The 21,073-nt window shown below is 48.3% G+C and overlaps 3 non-coding genes and 1 pseudogene across 3 annotated transcripts; all 4 read right to left on the bottom strand.

The window, feature by feature from the left end:
• Positions 1-3,199: 3,199 nt before the first annotated feature.
• On the bottom strand, positions 3,200-3,316 carry LOC116362697 (U5 spliceosomal RNA). The gene has a single exon (XR_004207782.1). It is a non-coding gene; the product is annotated as a U5 spliceosomal RNA (small nuclear RNA).
• A 1,679-nt stretch (positions 3,317-4,995) lies between these two features.
• On the bottom strand, positions 4,996-5,112 carry LOC116362696 (U5 spliceosomal RNA). The gene has a single exon (XR_004207781.1). It is a non-coding gene; the product is annotated as a U5 spliceosomal RNA (small nuclear RNA).
• A 452-nt stretch (positions 5,113-5,564) lies between these two features.
• Positions 5,565-5,739, bottom strand: LOC116362703 (uncharacterized; annotated as a pseudogene).
• Positions 5,740-11,949: 6,210 nt separating this feature from the next.
• On the bottom strand, positions 11,950-12,064 carry LOC116362701 (U5 spliceosomal RNA). The gene has a single exon (XR_004207786.1). It is a non-coding gene; the product is annotated as a U5 spliceosomal RNA (small nuclear RNA).
• Positions 12,065-21,073: the final 9,009 nt, after the last annotated feature.

Here is a 21,073-nt window from a genome sequence, read left to right as displayed (position 1 = left end):
TACTTACTATACTACCGTTTTCTTCCCTAACGCCATGCATTACCTTCCTACTCTGCCTGGCCCTAACCGACTTAAAGAACATAGCGGAACAAGTCTCATTATGTTCTAGAAAGCCACTATGCGCACCCTCCAGGAAAGCTCAAGCCTTCTGCTCCTGCAGCTCCCTGAGCTGCGCCTTTAGGGCTGCGAATCTCTCCCAGTCAATTGACCCGCCGAGGTTGCCTGCCTCGTACTCAAGTTCAACTAACCTTTGGATACGATCCACGTCCCTCCTTTCCTCCCTTTTTTTCCTTTTACAATATCCTATTATAAAAGCCCTTATTCTCACCTTCACTAAATCCCACCACTCTAACACCCCCTCGCACATAGACCGGAGGCCGTCAAGCCTTCGAAAGAAACAAAAAAATGCGTCAACGAAAGCCTGCTCCTCCAGTATACCCCGATCTAACTTCCAGTACCCCCTACCGAAGAGGCAGACTGGCGACCCCACCTGCAGGAACACCCCGTCGTGATCCGTGAAGAACACAGGCAACAGGCGCCCAGACAACTGACCCAAAGACCTGGATAGAAAAATATAGTCGAGCCTCCGCGCAACCCCCCTGGAGTTGCGCCATGTAGGACCGACCATTGCCGGAGTAGTATGCAGGCCACCATCAACCAGACCATGGCAAGCCATTAGCCCGGTGATTGCGCCTGCACTACTATCACCACCTACCCCTAAATCTATATTAAAGTCCCCTCCTATCACCAAGTGCCTATTTGTGACACACAGGGGCGCCAGACAGTCCACCATCTCCCTTCTGTCTGCCGCCACCTGTGGCCCATATACCCCAATTAACCTATACCTAGCTTCTCTATACACTACATCTATCCCCAATACTCTACCCTGCATTATTACAAAAGTGCTCTCTACCTTAACTTCTCTATTACCGCACAATATTCCTACTCCTGTTGAGTGCACCCCTCCTATGCCCCAAAAAGATTCCCCCTTATCCCACTCCCTCCTAAACCTACGTACATCCCCACCATCCCTCAGGTGAACCTCCTGTAAAAAACAAAAATCAAACCCCACACCCTCTAAGAAATTAAACACCACCCTCCTTTTAAATACATCCCTCAACCCCCTGACATTTAAACTAAACAATTTAACTGAAAAATTCATTTAATTTTTACAAACAAACCCTCAACAAATAAACCCCAAAAACCAAAGAAAAAACAGGAGACTCACCCGATGCTCCCCTGGTCCATCTCCACCGGCGGGGACGTCCTCTCCTCTTCTGACGTCCCCCCGTCCTCCTCCATTCCTTGAACCCAGGATGCAGGCAGTGTGTTAGGCCGAGTGTCCTGCATCCTGGGTTCCCCACCCCCACCCTCCAAACCCCCCTCCCTGTCTGCCTCGGGGCCATATGTAGGGGACCCCAAATCCTCACACAGGAGTTGGGATCCCTCTAGCATACAGCCCTCTGACCCCCCACTGGAGTCATCCTCCCTTAAAATGTGAGGGGCTGAGGCAAACAGTGAGGCCAATGACCCCCCCCCCCCCCCGCCGATCTCTTAGCCCCCCCTCCCCCTCCCCACCCCCCTCCCCCTCACTTCCTGCCAAACTCCCCCTCTTCTTTCCTTTCTTCTTTGGTGAAGGAGGTAGCGGGGAGACACAACGTCCCTTCCCCGCTAACTCCTCCACCAATTCCCTCGTCTCGTCTTCTAGGAAGTCTGGCAGGCAGTCCCCCCACTCCCTCCCTACACCTCCCCCTCCCACCCCCTCCCCTAGCACCACCACCCCTCCCTCCTTTCCCATCACTGTCACCGTTCCCTCTTTTACTCCTTCTATCACCACTATCCCACTCTTCCTCTTCTCTGTTCCTTCCCGTCCGTCTTCCTTCTTTTTCTTCTCCCCGACTCTTTCTTCTCAGCTCTTCCTTCTTTCCATCTTCTTTTCCCCTGTGCCATCCGTACAATCCGCACGCGTCCTTTCCTTCCTCCCCCCATCCCCCGTTCCCCCCCCAGCTGCAGACACGTATGACCTGTGACGAGCCGGGCAAAATCGCCACAGGTGTGCTGACGAGCCACACCCGTGGCAAGCCTTGGGCTCGTCACACTCCTTGGCCTCGTGCTCTCCTGATCCACAGAATCTACATTTCTTGGTGTTGCACGAGGCCAGGATATGACCGTAGGCCATACAACGCCTGCAAAAAGGAGGCTGACGGGCATAATATAATGTTCTCCTGTCAGCCCCCAGGGAGAACATTGCCGGAGGATGGAGGTAGCCACCAACACCATTCGGGTCCTCCCTGAGAAGCACCTGGAACCCTCTCCGTCCGTTCCAGAATCCCAGGGAGTCCCTGAGGAGCCTTACTGAGGATACGTTGTCCACATATCTCCCCAGAAAGGCCCTCACCTCCTCATCCTTGACGTGCGGATTGTACATTGTTACGGTGACCACCCTGAAATTGTTCCTTGCCAGGCTGGTCACCGTGAAATGACACAGGGGACCTTCTTTTCTTCCTTCCTTTGCCCTCTTCATCACTCCATGTCCTTCTTCCGATTGAAAAGTCACATCAAATGCCTTCTCGTTAGGGTTCCCTTGCAGGCACATGACATCTTTCACTTTTAGGCCTAGGAACCCCATCAGAACATTTCTTCCAAATGTCTCCCTCCCCCATTCTTCCAACTCCTTGCCTGTCCAGGCAAACCTCACAGTGTTCACTAAACCAATCCCTGGTACCGACTTGCTGTGTCTTTGCTGCTCCATGTTTCAAACACGAAAAAAGCTCTCTTCCAAAAAAAGAAGCCTAAATCCAAAGAAAGAAATTCAGAAAAACGAAAAAACCAAATTTTGGCGGGAAAAACCAGCACCTTTTCCCTCTCCTATCTATCCTACCTTCGACCTTTTGGCTCAGCGGGCTTTGGGGCACCTCAGTACCAAGCTTGATCTGAGCCAAAAGGCCGAGAAGCGATAACCCACAAATGGAACCCTGCAACCGCCGGGCCCCCGGGGGTCTCGGCAGACCTCAGCGGGTGGGTTGGCAAGAGCCGGCTCCTCCAATCCCAGCCACCCACCGTTTCCCCGGCTACAGACAGACAGACAGACAGACAGACAGAGACAGACAGACAGGTGTTTTTTGTAAAAAGTCGCTAATGCGTCTTTAAGTCACTATCCTGGCTCATCTATGTCAATTTCTCTTGAAACAAGATACCGGGCTCTGCAAGAAGCAAAGCCACTCCAAAAATACATTGAACTCATAAGTGTTCCTCTCCACGGAAGTCTTTAGTAAAAGGCGAAAGGCTTGTGCGTAATGAAGAGAAACCAGAGTCATATGGAAGTCAGAGGTCGGGGCCCGAGACTCTGTGCACTGTAGGCCGGGTCCCCGCGGGTGCTCCCGGAACCCACTCTTCCAAGTTTGAGGGCTGTGGATGAAAAGAAGGTCACAGACACAGAGACACAGAGAGAGAGAGACACAGACAGAGAGACACAGACAGAGAGACACACACACACACACTTCCTTGTCCCCCCAACCCTTCACACCCCTCCCCCTTCCGCCTCTCCTTCTGGTTCCATCTCCACAACCTCCTCCGCCTCCTTCCTCTCCACTGTTGTCTCCTCACTCTCCCCCATCACCGTCGCCTTCTTCTTCTTCTTCTTCTTCTTGTAGCTTTCTACCTCCTCTCCTTCCATCCCGGCCACCTCTCCTTCAGACCCGACCAACTCTCCTTCCATCCTGACCACCTCTCCTTCCTTCCCAGCCACCTCTCCTTCTGTCCCGATCCTCACCTCCGCCTCCTCTTCCTCTCTCCCAGACTCCTTCGGCGCAGTCCTTCCACCTCCGCCACCTCCTTCCTCCCGTTCTTTCCTTCCTCCATCCCCCGCTCTCGCTCCCCCCCTTGCTGCAGACGCGTATGACCCCTTCCGAGCCTGGCAGTCCCGCCACAGGTGTGCTACCGAACCACACCCGTGACATGCCTTCGGCTCGGCGCAATCCCTCGCCTCGTGCTCACTCGATCCACAGTATCTGCACCTCCTTGTGCTGCACGAGGCGAGTGCGTGGCCGTAGGCCATACATCGCCTGCAGAAAGGAGGCTGACGGGCATAATGTAGCGTCCCCCTGTCAGCCCCCAGGGAGAACAGCGCCGGAGGATGGAGGTAACCCTCCAACCCCTTTGGGTCTTCCCTGAGGAGTGCCTGGAAACACCTCTTTCCTGTCCAAAACCCCAGAGAGTCCTTGAGGAGCCTTCCTGAGGAGATACTGTCCATATACCTCCCCAGGAATGTCCTCACCTCTTCTTCCTTCACGTGTGGGTTGTACATCGTGACCGTCACGACTCTAAAATTTGTCCTTGCCAAGCTTGTCACTGCATAGTGAGACATAGGTCTTTCCTTCTCCAAATCCTTCACCTTCCGCATCGTCTCCTCATGTTGCTTCTCCGTGTAGAACGTGACATCATATGCTCCCTCTAATGGATTCTCCTGGAGGCATAAGACATCAGTTACTCCAAGCTTGAGCAACCCCATCAGGATAGTTCTCCCAAATGTTTCCCTCCCGAATTTCTCCACTTCCTTTTCCTTCCACGCAAATCTTGTCGTGTTGGCCAATCCGACCGCCGGAACCGACCTGTTCTCCATGTTCTCCACCAAAAAAGCTCTCTTCAAAAATGAAGAAACTCGATACCAAAACAACAAACTTTCCTCCCTCCGGTCTTCCTTCGACCTTCTGGCTCAGCGGGCTTTGGGGCACCTCGGTACCAAGCTTGATCTGAGCCAAAAGGCCGAGAAGCGATAACCCACAAATGGAACCCTGCAACCGCCGGGCCCCCGGGGGTCTCGGCAGACCTCAGCGGGTGGGTTGGCAAGAGCCGGCTCCTCCAATCCCAGCCACCCACCGTTTCCCCGGCGACAGACAGACAGACAGGCAGGTGTTTTTTGTAAAAAGTCGCTAATGCGTCTTTAAGTCACTATCCTGGCTCATCTATGTCAATTTCTCTTGAAACAAGATACCGGGCTCTGCAAGAAGCAAAGCCACTCCAAAAATACATTGAACTCATAAGTGTTCCTCTCCACGGAAGTCTTTAGTAAAAGGCGAAAGGCTTGTGCGTAATGAAGAGAAACCAGAGTCATATGGAAGTCAGAGGTCGGGGCCCGAGACACACTCTGTGCACTGTAGGCCGGGTCCCCGCGGGTGCTCCCGGAACCCACTCTTCCAAGTTTGAGGGCTGTGGATGAAAAGAAGGTCACAGACACAGAGACACAGAGAGAGAGAGACACAGACAGAGAGACACAGACAGAGAGACACACACACACACACACACACAGAGAGAGAGACAGAGAGACAGAGACACACACACACACACAACATCCTGGCCCAATTTTTTTATTTTTATTATTATTATTATTATTTTTTTTTTTTACTAAAATGGCGGGAAACGGGGGACCCCATTGAAAGGCGCTTCGCCCTTTTTTCAGTTTGAATGTTTCTTTCCTTCTCTTCTTCTGCTAGCTAGCTAAGCTAAGCTAAGCTAGCTGTTTACATAGCTTTGTGAATGAGTATTTTTCCTTGACAACGGGAGAAAAGTGTTGCACCGTTCCCGGAGGTACTGCAATACCGGGTCGATGCGTGGAGCGGACGGAGCAAGCCCCATTTCCGACTCCCTGTTCGAAAAATCCATTTAATATGTAGTCCCCCTATGGGGGACGTATCAGATATTAAACTGATAAGAACAGATTATTTTTTTTACAAAATATATTTATTTACAGTCAAAAACCAAACGATACACTTCCAAAATTACGTCAACTTAAATATCCAATTCCAACAAAATACAACTAATCATTCCAAACCTAGTAAGCCATAACCAAAATCTAACAAACCAAAAACCAATAACCTACAAACTACCAATATCCACCACCTATATTACAACAAGAACTCACCCAGTGCTCCCTTTCTCTATCCCGACTAACTTTGACCCCACCTCCACTCGTGAATCCCCTACATCACCCCCATCTCCCACCATCCCTCCTCCCCTGAACACAGCAACAGTCCCCGGCACAAGTCCCACACTCAAGTCCATTGCCCCCCCCTCCTCCGGACTCCGAACCGGGGACGTTACATCCCCAAATAAAAAGTCCGGCTCCCCCTCCATCATCCAGTTTCTCGCCATGCCTGGGAGGTCAAGCTCGGCGAGGGGTTTAAAGGAGGATGGAGACGGAGCCCACGAGGGCCCCGCCACCTCCCCATCCCCCCGTTCTGCCCCCCCCCCTTCTTCCCACACCTCCTCCTCACCACCTTCTTTGTCCTCTTGCATGGAGGTGTATTTAGCACCGGTTCCTCATAGTCCAGATCACTTACAGTGCTACCCTTCTCCCTTCCCTTTCCCATTTCCCTCTCTACCAACGCCCTCACCATCCCTCTCAACTCCTCCACCCTTTCCCTCGTCACTTCACTGTCTCCCCAATTCTTCACGCCCCTTCGCCCTTCCGCCTCTCCTTCCGCCTCTCCTTCCGGCTCCATCTCCACAACCTCCTCCGCCTCCTTCCTCTCCACTGTTGTCTCCTCACTCTCCCCCATCACCGTCGCCTTCTTCTTCTTCTTCTTCTTCTTGTAGCTTTCTACCTCCTCTCCTTCCATCCCGGCCACCTCTCCTTCAGACCCGACCAACTCTCCTTCCGTCCTGACCACCTCTCCTTCCTTCCCGGCCACCTCTCCTTCTGTCCCGATCCTCACCTCCGCCTCCTCTTCCTCTCTCCCAGACTCCTTCGGCGCAGTCCTTCCACCTCCGCCACCTCCTTCCTCCCGTTCTTTCCTTCCTCCATCCCCCGCTCTCGCTCCCCCCCTAGCTACCGAACCACACCCGTGACATGCCTTCGGCTTGGCGCAATCCCTCGCCTCGTGCTCACTCGATCCACAGTATCTGCACCTCCTTGTGCTGCACGAGGCGAGTGCGTGGCCGTAGGCCATACATCGCCTGCAGAAAGGAGGCTGACGGGCATAATGTAGCGTCCCCCTGTCAGCCCCCAGGGAGAACAGCGCCGGAGGATGGAGGTAACCCTCCAACCCCTTTGGGTCTTCCCTGAGGAGTGCCTGGAAACACCTCTTTCCTGTCCAAAACCCCAGAGAGTCCTTGAGGAGCCTTCCTGAGGAGATACTGTCCATATACCTCCCCAGGAATGTCCTCACCTCTTCTTCCTTCACGTGTGGGTTGTACATCGTGACCGTCACGACTCTAAAATTTGTCCTTGCCAAGCTTGTCACTGCATAGTGAGACATAGGTCTTTCCTTCTCCAAATCCTTCACCTTCCGCATCGTCTCCTCATGTTGCTTCTCCGTGTAGAACGTGACATCATATGCTCCCTCTAATGGATTCTCCTGGAGGCATAAGACATCAGTTACTCCAAGCTTGAGCAACCCCATCAGGATAGTTCTCCCAAATGTTTCCCTCCCGAATTTCTCCACTTCCTTCCACGCAAATCTTGTCGTGTTGGCCAATCCGACCGCCGGAACCGACCTGTTCTCCATGTTCTCCACCAAAAAAGCTCTCTTCAAAAATGAAGAAACTCGATACCAAAACAACAAACTTTCCTCCCTCCGGTCTTCCTTCGACCTTCTGGCTCAGCGGGCTTTGGGGCACCTCGGTACCAAGCTTGATCTGAGCCAAAAGGCAGAGAAGCGATAACCCACAAATGGAACTCTGCAACCGCCGGGCCCCCGGGGGTCTCGGCAGACCTCAGCGGGTGGGTTGGCAAGAGCCGGCTCCTCCAATCCCAGCCACCCACCGTTTCCCGTTTTATTTTTTTTATTTTTTTGGGGAAAAAAATAATTTATTACGTTCCATACCATTCATTCTTTACAAAAACATAATTGTCATTCAAACTCTAACAATGGTATATTTTTTCAAAAACAAACCCAAAACAAAAACCTCAGGGGAGCATCATCCCTCCCCGTCATCCTACAAACTACCTTTCCCTATCTCTCCGTCATAATCTATCCCCTTACAAACCTAAATCACATCTAAATCACACCCAGCCCTAAACCCCCCTTCCACCTCTCCCGGGCAGCATGCTGCCCCCACTTCCTCTCCTCCCTCTTCATCCTCCCTCTCAAATCTCCTTCCACCCTCCTCACTATTCCTTCCACCCCCCTATCTCTCCCTGTCTTGACAAAGTTCTGCCTGGCTTCCCAAAGCCCCTGTTTAAAGAGACTTATGAGAAGCCAGAGCAGAAACCTATCCCTATCTGTACCTCTCGCTCTCCCTACACCTCTCTCTAACCTTGCCCATGTCAACACAAAATCACCTCTTACCAATCCCAACAACACCCGTGCCCTAGCCCATACTACTCCGGCAAAGGCACAGTCCCAAAAGGCATGACGCACAGTCTCCTCCCTGCCACAAGTGGATCTTGGACAGGTGGGGGATCGCGCCAAGCTATGCCGGTACATGATGGAACGTACCGGCAAGCACTTGTGGAGGCTCAACCAATTCAGGTCCTTGAGCCTGTTGTCCAGGCCACGCGCCTGCACTCCCTCCCAGACCCCTGCCGAGATGCCCGCTACAGGCGCCGGACTCCCTGCCTGTCTGACCTCCTCGTACAGGTGCCTGTGATCTAAACCTACTCGGGCAACTTCAACCTCGGGGTGCGCACGCAGCCACTTGGCCGCATGACCAAAGTGCCACGGCAGCTGTTCTGCCCGAGGACCCGTGTTAGACCACACCATTACGCTTCTCGCCTGATACGAGAAGAACACCCGCAGGAGGTAGCCGGACGGGTGTATCACTGGATGAGCAAGCTCCGTCAACAAGAACGAAACAAAAATTGCATCCAGCTTGAGGGGGAAATGTGGTATCCCCCTACCTCCCTCCCCGATGGGACAGAGCATGCGAGCCCTGGCGACCCACTCGTACCTGCCACCGCACATGAACTGAAACACGAGCCTCACTAGAGGCCTCCTCAGACAAGCAGGCAATGGGTAGATGTACGCCAAGTACAAAAGAGATGGCAATACATCCACCTTTAGGACAAGGACCTTGCCCATAAAAGACAAAGACCTAGCCTTCCACATTGCCAGCCTCTTCTGTACCACTGCGATACCCATGTTCCAGTTCAGCGTCGCTGAGCCGGAGGTCTCAAAATGGACCCCGAGAATCCTCAGGGCCCCCTCACAGAGAGATAACCCCCCGGGCACATCCGTCCTGCCGCGCCATCTTCCGAAAAACTTTACGGAAGACTTTGCGTGGTTCAGAACCGCTCCCGACGCTCGGGTGAAGTCCCCAATAATGGCAAGGGACCTTGTCAGGCACGAGTCCTTGCAAAGCAGCAAGGAAGTGTCATCGGCGTACTGCGTCAACTTGACGCGCATACCACCGCTTCCAGGGATCAACAAGCCCTCCACCCCTGTGTCTGCCCTAATGGCAGCCCCCAGAGGCTCCATGTACAGAACGAAGAGGAGAGCCGAGAGCGGGCACCCCTGCCTGACCCCTGACGAGAGGTCAAAAACGTCACCCATGTGGCCGTTTACGCTAACCCGGCACCCTGCTCCGACATATAAAGTACGGATCCATCCTATAAACTTCTTCCCAAATCCTAACCTATCTAACACCCTGTAAAGAAAGGATCTATTCACGCGATCAAAGGCTTTCGCCTGATCTAGCGCTGCTACCATTAAAGGCAGCCCTCTATCTTCTACCCAAGCGATGGAGTCCCTGACCAACTGCAGGTTCCACCTGATAGAGCGACCCTCTACCCCGCACGTCTGATCCTCATGGACGACGTAGGGAAGGGCTGTGCGCAACCGATCCGCTAGGACCTTTGCAAGCAACTTGTAGTCTACACACAGCATGGTCAACGGCCGCCAGTTGCCAAGGTCTGTGGCGTCCCCCTTCTTGTAAAGAAGTGACAGCACACCGACGGCCATTGAACCCCCCGGGACCCCCGTCTCAAGGATGGCCATCAAGACTTCGAGGACCACCGGTCCGAGTATCCCCCAAAACTTGAGGTAAAACTCGGCCGGCAGCCCATCCATCCCAGGTACCTTCCCTTTTCCCATCCTCCTGAGGGCGCTCTCAACCTCTTCAAGGGAAATCTGAGCCTCCATCGCTTCTCTAATGTCCTCCGGCAATCGCCGGGACAAGTGTTCTAAAAACACACTTCCCTGCTCTACATCTACATCCCTCTCCTTAAAGAAACCTCGGAAATGGTCAGTGGTCACTCTGACCATCTCCTCCGGTTCTTTAGCTACACTACCATTTTCTTCCCTAACGCCATGCATTACCTTCCTACTCTGTCTGGCCCTAACCGACTTAAAGAACATAGCGGAACAAGTCTCATTATGTTCTAAAAAGCCACTATGCGCACGCTCCAGGAAAGCTCGAGCATTCCGCTCCTGCAGCTCCCTTAGCTGCGCCTTCAGGGCAGTGGATCTCTCCCAGTCGACCGACCCACCGAGGTTGCCTGCCTCGTACTCGAGCTCGAGCAACCTTTGGATATGATCCAACTCCCTTCTTTCCTCCCTTTTTCTCCTCTTACAATATCCTATAATAAAGACCCTAATCCTTACCTTGACTAAGTCCCACCACTCTAACACCCCCTCGCACATGGACCGGAGGCCATCAAGCCTCTGAAAGAAACCAAAAAAGGCGTCAACGAAAGCCTGCTCCTCCAGCACATCCCGATCTAACTTCCAGTACCCCCTACCGAAGAGGCAGACTGGCGACCCCACCTGCAGGAACACCCCGAAAAGAACACAGGCAACAGGCGCCCAGACAACTGACCCAAAGACCTGGATACAAAAATGTAGTCGAGCCTCCGCGCAACCCCCCTGGAGTTGCGCCATGTAGGACCGGCCATTGTCGGAGTAGTGTGCAGGCCGCCATCAACCAGACCATGGCAAGCCATTAGCCCGGTGATAGCGCCTGCACTGCTATCCCCCCCATCCCTAAATCTATATTGAAATCCCCTCCTATCACCAAGTGCCTATTTGTAACACACAGGGGCGTCAGACAGTCCACCATCTCCCTCCTGTCTGCCGCCACCTGTGGTCCATACACCACCACTAACCTATACCTACTATCCCTAAAAGTGACATCTACCCCCAAAACCCTCCCCTGCATTACTACAAAAGTGCCCTCTACTTTCATCTCCCTATTACCAAACAAAATCCCTACTCCCGTTGAATGAACCCCACCTATTCCCCAAACTGATTCCCCCTTATCCCACTCCCTCTTAAACCTCACAACATCCCCTCCATCCCTCAGGTGAACCTCCTGTAAAAAACAAACATCAAAACCCACTCCTTCCAAAAAACAAAAACCGCCCTCCTTTTAACAAAATCCCTTAATCCCCTTACATTTAAACTAAACAATTTAACAGAAATATTCATTATTAATTAAATATATCCCCCTCTAAATAACTTAAAACCTCCCTTCTTTTAACCCTATCCCTCAACTCCCTTACATTTATACTAACAAAGGTAAATTTATCCATAATGAAAACATCAAAATACAAACACTAATAACAAAAAACAATACAGGAGGCTCACCCGATGCTCCCCTGCTCCATCTCGTCCGACAGGGATGCAAAAATGCTCCCCTCGTCTGAAGAATACAGGTCCTCTAGAGATGTGGCCCCCTGCTCGCACCCCACTAGAGACATCCTGTTTCCCCCCTCCTCTATGACCCCCATTTCATCTACCCATGAAGCTGGGAAAGGGTTAGGGTTGGGGGCGGAGGTTTCCGGCTCCCCTGAAACACCCTGCGACCCTCCATCCTCCGCAGGCAGAGAGAGCGGAGGTTGTCATGTCCATCTCCACTAAGGGTAAGGGGACAGATGAGGACTGGGGGTTCACGGCAGACAGACAGACAGGCAGGCAGGCAGGCAGGCAGGTGTTTTTTGTAAAAAGTCGCTAATGCGTCTTTAAGTCACTATCCTGGCTCATCTATGTCAATTTCTCTTGAAACAAGATACCGGGCTCTGCAAGAAGCAAAGCCACTCCAAAAATACATTGAACTCATAAGTGTTCCTCTCCACGGAAGTCTTTAGTAAAAGGCGAAAGGCTTGTGCGTGTAGAGAAATGCTAATTCTTATGTAGGTGACCAAACTATTGTTGATAAAGGGCTACCACTCAGAGTTGAGCCTGTGGGGTCCCCTACAGGATAGCTCCCGCATTACACTAATGGCCAAAACCAGCGCACACACACATGATCTCCGTTGTCTCTGAACGTTGAATGCCCGAAGAGGATTCTACGATGACGGACAGACTACTGAGCCAATGGCGGAAGACTACAGACTACACCCCAGATGAACCAATCCAAAGATCCGATCTTCCAGAATCAACCTACATTCTTTCCTATATAATAGTGGTGTACTGATTGTAACGGTCTCTTCTTCGTCTGCGCTTCCGTACGAACCAGCGGGAGAGCCGTAATTACGCTGTTCTAGATATCTTCACTCTGAATAAACTGTAGCTTGTCATACAATTTACCACCTTGTCTGAATCGATCCTTGACCGACTCGTCCGTCTACATATCAAATTACTAACAGAAATGGTAGCAGAGTATAGTTTACTAACGATCCAGTCGAAGTGAGTTGATTTGGGTGTGGAGAAGGCGAGTTGGGGAAAGGACGATTCATTAAATAAATAAGAAAGACGGGTGAAGACTTTCGGGGGAGGGCAACAATTCTGCTCAACTCGGAAAACTGATTTCAAGGTGCACCATAAAAAAAATAAGGTAAGCAAAAGCCTGTTAAATCAAACTTTGCATATTGTCGAATAGTCTGTCCAAATTTTTATCAGTTTTTCCGAGTAAGTATGAATTCTTGTGTAAATTTATAATTTGCTGACGAGTCGAAATAACAGTGTATGTGAACATATGTAGTAACGAACCGGCGACGGCCGGTGTGATTTAAATCATTGATGAGATATCAGTCCGGTCAGCACAGTCTGCTAGCTTTCAATGATGAGTGATCACTGTTTTGTCTTTGTTAGTTCCGATAGGGGTCGGGAATAGAGATCAGTAGGGGATAGCTAATTACTATTCTTCAAATCTGGCACCGAGGGGGATAAATTGTAATTTTATCCTGTGGCCCGGTACGGCTCAGTCTGATAGAGATTCACCGATAGGGGTCGGACATGTGTGTTAGTTCCGATAGGGGTCGGGAATAGAGATCAGTAGGGGATAGCTAATTACTATTCTTCAAATCTGGCACCGAGGGGGATAAATTGTAATTTTATCCTGTGGCCCGGTACGGCTCAGTCTGATAGAGATTCACCGATAGGGGTCGGACATGTGTGTTAGTTCCGATAGGGGTCGGGAATAGAGATCAGTAGGGGATAGCTAATTACTATTCTTCAAATCTGGCACCGAGGGGGATAAATTGTAATTTTATCCCGTGACCCGGTACGGCTCAGTCTGATAGAGATTCACCGATAGGGGTCGGACATGTGTAATAATTCTGATAGGGGTCAGCTCGATAGGGATCAGGAATAGAGATCAGTAGGGGATAGCTAATTACTATTCTTCAAATCTGGCGCCGATGGGGATAAGTTGTAATTTTATCCTGTGGTCCGGTACGGCTCAGTCTGATAGAAATTCACTGATAAGGATCGGCTTTCAGGGGTCAGAGATATAACGTGCTGTTTTGTCTATTTGTAACTGTTTATGTTATGTTATGTTAAAATGCAATGTGGTTGTAATTGTTTCCATTAAGATTGTTGGTGGTTAGATAGAGGGAGAGAGAGAGAATTATAATAAGGGATATTGGATAAATCCGAAACTTCTATATTGTATGTACCTATGTTAATAGGTACATGTATAAATGTATAATCAGGAATGAAATGACTGATGTATAATTGAAATAATATCTGAATATAATATGTAAATATTGAGACTAAATAGTCGAATAGATCCCTTGGTTGTGCGCTCCATAAGGCTATACAAACCCATGCGTTTTTTCTCAACCTGAATATACGAAGGAGAAGCTCTGAGATAAGGCAGAGCACGAGCAATAGTGTCTCTTCGAATACCTCGTGGGCATTAATCAACGTCGGGCGAAGTATATGCTAACTATATTCAGATAGAAGGAGAGAATTTCGATTAAAACTACGATTAAATTCCGATTGAATTAAATTAAATTACGTTTAAAGCAAATTCACAATGGCGAACCCCAATACTCCAAAGCTGAGGTTTAATGAGTTCCTAGAACAAAAAATTGAATATAGATCAGGGGGAAAGGAACGATGGACGCCTATAAAGAAAGTTTGGGAGGGATTGAAGTTAAGATGGACACAAGCAGGTTATCTAGGGGGGTGGCCGCCAACAGGGGCCCAGCTGAAAACAATGGAATGTGAGTTGAGAGGGACGTAGCAGGAGGCCAGAGACAAGGAAGTTGAAAGAAATAAAAGCCATGTATTTAAGAACCAAGGGACCAAAAAGAGAATGAACAGAAGGCGGGGCCATTGCGTCTCCCACTGGTCTGCTTACTGGCGTAAATGAAGATTTGTAAGAATCAAATCCTGTGCATGAAACACGCTTGATATTCAGTCGGGGACTAATATCGATATGAATGAGGTCGGGGACAAAGCGAGTGTGGTACATGAGGTGTTTCAGTTGGAGCTGGAACCGGTGAGAATGTTGAAAAAGTCGCAGGCTTGCTGATGAGAGTTATATCATAGAATATTGAGGGGGGTGCATGACTGTTGGAAAGAGTGTTAAACTCTATTAACGCAAATTTCTTTTTGCGGATTTATATTATGAGGTTTGAACTATACTAATGTTGTAGAATTACATAATCAACATCTGAACATACTTACGTTAAACATTAATTGAGCCACTGAGTAATAGATAAGCTGTACACTAGGTACGGGGCGAAGGGTGTGGTCGATGTAAGACGGGAGTGGTGTTCTAACCAAATTATTTAGTTATTTTAATTCATTTATACAAGTACTTCCCGGGTATTGATTTTGGTTTGATTGTTCAGATAACATCATTGAAATTAAACAGGAGGTCAAGGTATACTAACATTAGAATCTGTTTTCATTATGGAGAACTATGAAAGGCCCGCAGAGTGGATTGCAGGCTGAGGTTTTTATGTTAAAGGGACAGTGCACATTTATCACAGTTGTGTGTGTCTGTCTAATGGCTGGGTATTTAAGAAGTATTTTTGGGAGAAAATTTGGAGAAACACGAATAAGACATGAAACATCGAGACAAATTATTTGAGTTTGAGGGGATTATCATAATTATTAGGTTTTGTTTTTGTAGTAAATGTTTGGGTTAAGGGGATTTCCATGTTCCCAGAGACATGATATTTTAAAGAGGCACGCTCACATATGGAACCTTTATGAGTTTATTTTATGAGTTTTAATTACACAAGCGATTTTTATTTTATTTTAAGGATAAAGGGTTCTTTAATATGTCTAATATGGTATGGAACACGAATGTGGGGGGATGGTGTAACCCGTGACCGGATTTCATGGCTCTCTCGGGTGGTCTGATCAGCCACAAGGGGGTGCCATTTGAATAATACATTTGTGGTCATGGGTAATACTGTTTAAAAAAATAAAATTAAAAAATAAAATAGATATTTTTTTTGAAATTTAATTTTTTAAGGTAACTTAATTATAGTGGAGTTTACTTAACCTATATAAAGACTTTAGAAATTGCCACCATAGACATGTTTTTCTAAAAATCCATGAGTTTAGATAAAGCCAAACAGTGGGACATTTAGTTAAAATGTGGAAACATGGGAAAAGGCAGACAGATGAGCCCTCCCCCGCACTGCAGAGACCTTGACGGTTGGAGAGCAGAGAGGAGAAGTTTTAGAAGGGAGCCAGGATGAGCAAAGATAACGGAGTGTGTAGATAACAGTCACTGAGTGGAGACAAAAGGGAGAATTGGACATGTGGGAAATTTAAAGGGGCGCTCCTACATGATAATGTCAGAACAGAAGGATAATATACTAATCTTACCTAAGTCATTATTTAGAGTAGGTAAGGTTGTTACCTGGGCATAGCCAGGTATCAAAAGGGGGATAGGTAAATTGTGGTCTAGGATAGGATGGGGCCTATTGGATAAGAAACTAATATTTAAAAAAATGTAGTTAACAAATGGGCATAGAAGTTAAAGATAGAATCAGATAAAACATGAGAAACTGTTTGTTAACCAAGCCTGTATGTCCAGCATTTTATGCATTATAGGTGAACTGCAGGTGAAGTCACTCAATCCAGTCCCAGAGGCTTGTTGGGGGGACCATACCAAGGTCTCCTGGTGGCAGCTAGCTGAAAGAGCTACCCGGATTCATATCGCACGGTGGGAGGGTAAGACACACGGACACTATCGAACAATAAACAGTGTTCGAGAGGAGAACTGGAATTAACAGAATTCCGGGGGCCATCTCTCGAATGAAGAAAATCCTCCCTGTCCTGTCACCCCTGTTTTTGTTCATAGAAGTGAAGATGAGTCTGGCTCTTGCTAAGTGATGTGTTCTCGGGGAAAGGGTGGGGCTTCACATGGAAGCTGTTTGTCTGAGCGGTCTTATCGTGGGTGACATCCCAAATAACACAGCTCCGGATGAATCAGTACCCGAAGCCTCAGCTGGTTTGACCACCCTGGATCACGGGTTGACAGAAAACACTGGGGTGGATACTTCTGATTAATTGGGTTGGATAATATGTTTAGAAAATGGGGAAAATATTATGATCACTGTATTATGGGCTACATTCACCTGTGTGACTGTTTTAGTTTTATGGGGCTGTTGTCTAACTCCCTGTCTATGAGGCCTTATTTCCAGGACTCTGGAGAAATCGATGGAAATAGATGGTGATGTACCAGCGGATTCCAGGTTCTGACCCGTGGAATGCTGAATGTATGTCTACAGAACAAGTGGACGAAAATTATAAATGAAATTATATTAAATTGGGAGGGTGTCCGTATGGGGATTACAGGATAACCGACTTGGGACAGTTCTGGGATTGGAAGAGAGGGTATCCTTATAGCATAGGGGATCCCACAAAGGTGGATAGGCTTTTCATGATATGGGAAAACCTGGGAGCACTGTTGAACTTTGTAAAGGTGATGAAATCTTGCTAACCATCAAAACTATTAAGCTCTCTGATGCAGGCACTTACACCCTCGGACTACAAAGGACCGGGACAGACACGATGGGTGTGTTTTCTATTAAGGTGCTGCCAAAACCAGAGGTCCCAGATGAACCAGGGCCAGACACACTCCTCTACCACCCCTGGACCGAACCTGCCACCACTGTATTAAAAAATCCCATTCAGGTAATTAATGTTAGACTATTCAGCTATTGATCAATTAGGCACTGAGACTGGTGTTATTGGTAGGGACAATTTGTGGCTTTCTTATAAGGTACAGTTAAGACCCTGAAAAGAAAGGACTACATGAGTTACATGAAACATTGGTCATGATGGACCTGTTCTGGCTACACACCCATTTGCTATAGGAGAAGGAGAGGGGTGGTTGTGTATTCTGAGAGGTTTATACCTGGTTGAGGCCAATTCAACTCTCTGTTCCTCTTTGAGCCTTGTGTTTCCTACAGTACCTCCTCATCGGGCCCCTTGGGGTGTTGAGGCATATGGGGGCAATTACAGTTGCATCACGGGTACAGGTAATGGCATTGATTATGGGAGATTGCCTGAAGCTGATTGCAGTAGTAACATAACCATTAATTCCACTTGGCCAGTTACAGGCCTAAACCAAACTAGTGGTCTGGCTGATGTGTGGTGGATCTGTGGACCCAAAAGAGTGCTGAGACTCATTCTTAGAGGAGACTGGCAAGGTACGTGTGCTCTGACCAGTTTGATAATTCCACTGACCATTGTTGATGTTACTGCTGAACAGTTGTTGGGTTCTGTATCCAGGGGACCTGAAAACATTCCATCCCATGGGAGACATAGAAGTAGTGCTCCATGGACAGAGGATGTAGTTGACATACACACTAACCTGTTGGGAGTGCCGGTGGGGGTTCCTCATGAGCTTCAGGCCTTGGGCAGGAATGATGGATTATAGGTCCAGCCACAGTGGATGCAAGACAGACTGCATGGATTCATTACATCTACTATGATCAACAGCGTTTTGTTAATTACCCCCGTGATGCACTCACTGGTATGTCTGAACAGTTTGAGGCCACATCTAGGGTTGCCAGACAGAATAGACTTGCTTTGGATATGCTTCTTGCCAGTCAGGGGGGCGTATGCAAGATGTTCGGTGAACAATGTTGCACGTATATTCCTAATAACACCAGTCCAGATAGTAGTATATCTAAGGCCCTTAGTGGGCTTGATGCACTATCTGCTGAGATGAGGACCATGGCGGGGGTGGAGGAGTCTGGCCTGTTCTCTTGAGTGGGAGCCTGGTTTTGGTAAGTAAACTAGAATGGTGGTTACTGGATTTCTGACCCTAATTTTTGTTATTTGACGTGTTGTGCTGCTTGCATCATACCGTGTTTTAAGAAGTCTGTTACAGATGTGGTGAAGGCTTCAGGCATGATGATGCCTTTGCTTGATGCTCCAGTTGGAGATGCTGATACTGAAGCATGCTTTCAGGGGAGGATGAGACTGACTGAGGATGACCCATGGTATGCTGTGGGCGAGGTAGTAGAATAAATCTTACACCACCACAGTTCCTTGTTATACATCTTTATGATGGGTTTTCTTTCCAGTATGTTTGTTCTCCCTGTTGTGAAGGTTTTGAGTCCCTGGGTGGCATGAAGCCCAACTGGTGCAGGATAGGAGTAGCTGAGAGGACCAGATGGTTTATAATAATGCTTTGCTTTGTTTTACTCTGTTTTCCATGACCAAAGTTTTATCCGGTATCTTACATGTCAATAAACAATAAAGTGTTATCCTGTTTTTGCTAAGTGACACCCTTGTGGGTGTCAAAAGGGGGACTTAAATTTCAATTTTTTTTATGTTCTGTTTTTGAATGAGCTGTTCTCTTTTGACATGAAGGTATTTTAAACTCTGTGACTGTTATATGATTCATTGCTGAATTTTTGTTCACACCCTGGGGGGTGTGAAAAAGAGGGATTATTGGTTCCTGTGTTTTACATTATAGCCATTACCATATATATGATTGAATATTATCTGCTGTTGGCTTGTGTTGATGTATGCAAGTGTTATGCAACATAGCTGACTTGAAACATTGTTAAAAGTGTCAGGGCCAGGGGACTTTCTCATGCTGGAAAAATACAGAAGGGAGGGCACATTCAGAGCGTGGGGTTGCGAGAACAAGCGTTTTTTTTTGTTGTTAGATAACAGGAGCCAGGTGCATGATAACGGTATGGAGCATGAGAGCCTGGCTGCAACTTCTCTTATGACATTCCAGAATCGCATTGCAGTAGATATGCTACTGGCGGAGAAAGGTGGAGCTTGTACTATGTGTGGTGAACAGTGTTGCACTTTCATCCCTAATAACGCAGCCTCCGATGGTAGCTTGACCATGGCCCTAGAAGGTTTGAGGACGCTTAATGGTAAAATGAAATCTCATTCTGGGATGGATACCTCGATGTGGGACTCCTGGATGAGTGCGTTTGGTAAATATAAAACCCTGGTGTCCTCCATTTTGGTATCCATTTCGGTGTTCGCTGCCATTTTAGCTCTCTGTGGATGCTGTTGCATTCCATGCATCCGTTCCCTTGCCACTAGGGTTATCTCTAAAGCCATTGACCCTTCCTCCCCTTCCCAGATGTTTCCTCTGCTGGATAAAGACCTACATGAATTCGAGGATGAGGAGGAGAGTGCCTATTTAGGTTTACATTATATCTGCTGTTGCCTTATGGGGATGTATGTATGTGTTATACAAGTGGATCATTCCGCCTGACTTGCCTAGTTTAAGTCACATCTCTTTGGAGATGTGAAGAGAGGGAATCACAACTTTTTCCTGCGGGAAAAAAGTTGGCTTATGTAGACAAGCATTTACTTTTATTTTGAGCTGTTGTTCTCCGCTCTGTTAAATGAGGGTTGTAAGTTCCTAGGTGGCTGGTAGCCAACTTAGTACATAGTGGGATTGAATGGAGAACATGATGTAATACATATATATCTATTTCTGTTTAAAACCGTGCCTTATTTCATAGTCCCATTGGGAGAAGTTTCTCTTTGTGTCTGGATCCAGTTAGGTTGTGTCACGTCTCTGGTGAGACGTGAAGAGAGGGTTTTGTAGAGAAATGCTAATTCTTATGTAGGTGACCAAACTATTGTTGATAAAGGGCTACCACTCAGAGTTGAGCCTGTGGGGTCCCCTACAGGATAGCTCCCGCATTACACTAATGGCCAAAACCAGCGCACACACACATGATCTCCGTTGTCTCTGAACGTTGAATGCCCGAAGAGGATTCTACGATGACGGACAGACTACTGAGCCAATGGCGGAAGACTACAGACTACACCCCAGATGAACCAATCCAAAGATCCGATCTTCCAGAATCAACCTACATTCTTTCCTATATAATAGTGGTGTACTGATTGTAACGGTCTCTTCTTCGTCTGCGCTTCCGTACGAACCAGCGGGAGAGCCGTAATTACGCTGTTCTAGATATCTTCACTCTGAATAAACTGTAGCTTGTCATACAATTTACCACCTTGTCTGAATCGATCCTTGACCGACTCGTCCGTCTACATATCAAATTACTAACATGCGTAATGAAGAGAAACCAGAGTCATATGGAAGTCAGAGGTCGGGGGCCCGAGACACACTCTGTGCACTGTAGGCCGGGTCCCCGCGGGTGCTCCCGGAACCCACTCTTCCAAGTTTGAGGGCTGTGGATGAAAAGAAGGTCACAGACACAGAGACACAGAGAGAGAGAGACACAGACAGAGAGACACACACACACACACAGAGAGAGAGACAGAGAGACAGAGAGACACACACACAATGACACACACACACACACAATCCTGGCCCAATTGTTGTTTTTTTAAAGTAAAATGGCGGGAAACGGGGGAACCCATTGAAAGGCGCTTCGCCCTTTTTTCAGTTTGAATGTTTCTTTCCTTCTCTTCTTCTGCTAGCTAGCTAGCTAGCTGTTTACATAGCTTTGTGAATGAGTATTTTTCCTTGACAACGGGGAGAA

This window comes from Oncorhynchus kisutch, unplaced genomic scaffold (assembly GCF_002021735.2).
Source record: "Oncorhynchus kisutch isolate 150728-3 unplaced genomic scaffold, Okis_V2 scaffold870, whole genome shotgun sequence".
Classification (NCBI taxonomy): domain Eukaryota; kingdom Metazoa; phylum Chordata; class Actinopteri; order Salmoniformes; family Salmonidae; genus Oncorhynchus; species Oncorhynchus kisutch.
This window is presented reverse-complemented; position numbering and strand designations above follow the sequence as displayed.